The sequence below is a fragment of the Mus pahari genome, chromosome 5 (assembly GCF_900095145.1).
Source record: "Mus pahari chromosome 5, PAHARI_EIJ_v1.1, whole genome shotgun sequence".
Taxonomy (NCBI): Eukaryota; Metazoa; Chordata; class Mammalia; order Rodentia; family Muridae; genus Mus; species Mus pahari.
The window spans coordinates 55495801-55498813 of record NC_034594.1 but is presented as its reverse complement, the minus strand read 5'-3'; positions in this window follow the sequence as shown (position 1 = coordinate 55498813).

Below are 3013 nucleotides of genomic sequence, written 5' to 3'. Positions count from 1 at the left end.
GAAGAAGAAGAAGAAGAAGAAGAAGAAGAAGAAGAAGAAGAAGAAGAAGAAGAAGAAGAAGAAGAAGAAGAAGAAGAAGAAGAAGAAGAAGAGTGAACACTAGCACATAAGTACGGTATACAGAGCAATTGATCCTCCTATTCGTTGCCTTTAGATCCTTCACTATCAGTACTTCATTCATCATCCAACAAACACAAAATTGAATTAAAAGAATTACTGTAATATATCAAAGTCTTCTTTAAAATCTCATACCATCATATTTCTGAAAACATACGGAAAACCTAGTAGTGCATTGTATCTAAAAAGGCAACTAATAGCAAAAGGTAGGTGATAGACTGATTTTTCAATGGTCTTCCTGGTTTTATTGTCTTAAAATTTTAAGTAGACATTGTGTATCAAAATGGTCTTCTAAGAAATCTCACTCATAGAAATGTATTTACTATTTGACATAGAAAAAGTTATGGCAAGATTGTAGATTTTGGTCTATTTAAATACTAAAGGGAAGGGGAAATAGGATCCACAGAGCCCTGCTTGTTAAATTAATTAAAATAACACTTTCAAATGACCTGGTTGATTAAAATAATGTTTTCACAAATTGTATAATTAAAAATATAAAGTATACCTATTAACCATTAAAAAGTATAAATCAGAACTGAATAGATCCAAAATCTTAATTTTATAAAACTAAAAGTATCTATTGGGAAAAACAGTTGAAAGATGGAAAACCTTTGCTTGACTTTGATAATCTGCAGTTAGTAGAGTTTAGGGTGAGGTTGTTTTTGTACTTGCAGCTTTTAGTTTCTCTTCAAGCATTAGCTTCTAACCAGGAAGACACTGTATTCAAATGTGTATAAGAGCATCGAGTGTCAATTCAAGTTTCTGTTTAAAAGTATATTACACTATTGGCTTATATAACACGCAACATTTTCATCTCTTGGGCATACCACAAATATTATTTTATTATTTTGTTCGCTGATGTGGTTAAAAAAGAGCAAAATTAAAAATTTGGTAAAACTCTGTTCTTGCTTAGCCCCTGACTTTACTCCTTACTGGAATAATTGTGAAAGAGGTTTTGCCTAAACACTTTTTGTAGCAATTAAAAAAAAAAAACTAATCATTTCTAAGAAAATACTAAAATATTCAGTGCACACTGGGGGCTTTTCCTTGGAAGGCAGCAGAGTGAATAGATGCATTGAGTCCTTTCTAGTTAACAAACCCCAGCTTTGAAAATACCCCATCATTATGAGGCAACATGGGCTTGTAAGAGGATTTCATTACCTCTGCAGTTGCTGCCTCAGAGCCCAGTCTCCCCTCCACCTTTGACTATACTCTGGTTCATTTTGAAGAGAGTTGGGGATCCGTATCTAGGGAAGAATAAACCCCTGAGTGTATAATTAGTAACTTCGTGCTTCTCTCTCAGTCCTGACTTGTAGAGATCAGTTTTGTTTTTTAGTTAAACACAAGGGCTACATTGACCCTCCCTCCCACAACCCCGTGGTTGACCAGTTGGCCCTGGTTTTGGTTCTGAGGGGTTTTTGATACTTGTCTTCATCTTGACAAAAGGCTTTTATGCCTTAGGTGTTTAGAGGACAGAGTTGAGTTTTTCTGAATGGCAGAGAACATATGACAACAGCTTGCATCACAAAAAAAAAAAAAAAATAGTTCTTCCTGATATCTGGGGTGATTATAAAGAATGATTGATTTGGAAGGATCTTGGATGCAATGATGTATTTTTGTTCTTTAGTTTTTGTTTGTTTTTCTAAAAAGAGGACTCCCTTCTTTCACACTCTCTTCATAAGAGTCTTAGGTTCTGTAATGGGAAGGACTATGGATGTAAGAAAATGTGATTTAGAGAGGAATCTTAGACAAAGTAAAATAAGACATCCCACCCAAATCCTACATGGCAACCATTTTATGTAGGCCTTAAATTTCTCCATCCTACCCATAAGGCAGGATCAGAGACTGTCGTGGGTTAGATGTGAAATGTACCCCCGTAAGTGCTTATGTTTTAAACAGTCTCAAATTGATGCCTTGTTCTCAGAGACTCCTTGGAGGAAATGTGTTGCTAGGGGTAGGACTTGAAGTTTTATAGCATGGCCTCACTCCATGTTTACTCTCTGCTTCTAGATGGGAGATGCAAAGTAACCAATTGCCACCCTGGTCCTGCCCCTGTCTTCCCCTGCATGATGGGATGTATTCTCTTGAACTGTAAGCCAAGGCGGCAAACGCTTCCTTCCTTAAGCTGTGTTTTGTTCTGTATTTTAGCAAATCAAGTGAGTCACAGAGAGGGCAACCAGATGTCTCCAGGAAGCTGAGTTCTTCCTTCCCATGTTCCTGTCCCAGATGGAGAGTATTTCCAGATCACAGCTCCCAGGGAGGTCTCTCCTCTCTGAATTCTTCCCCATGCTTAGATTGATGATGTCATTGCTTTCCTTTGAGGCTTCCTGGGTTTGCTCTAAATATTCAAATTAAGTCTTTGAAATGTTTTTTCTGTGAATGATTGTGGTTGATACCTTACAGTCCTAACAGTTACCACATCTGGAAAACCATACCTCTGCCTAAGTTGTATAGTGCAAAAAAAAAAAAAAAACCCCAAGCACTCACATGTTTACACATAGGACACGTTGCTCAAGCATGTATGCAGACATATGCATGCATGATTTGAGATATCACTTTGTATTTCATTTCCCACTCTCCATTGTCTTTATATCTTTGCAAGGCACCAAATGTTTCAAAGTCAACTCTAAGTCTCCATCAGGCTTCTTAAGTGTCTTCCCACAGAAACCCACTCAGAGAAGGTATTTTTTTTTAACTGTTAAAATATTCTCTATGTTTAATTTCAACTTTATAATAGATTACAGAAAGATGCTTATGAAACAAATACATTTGTTTCAGTACAGGTCTTTAAATGATAGACTTATAAGTATGTAAACAACTATAAAATAAAAAGTTTCCAAACGTAGCCTGTAAGAAATCAGGCAAATTTACTATAAGCAAACTTTCTAGACAATTT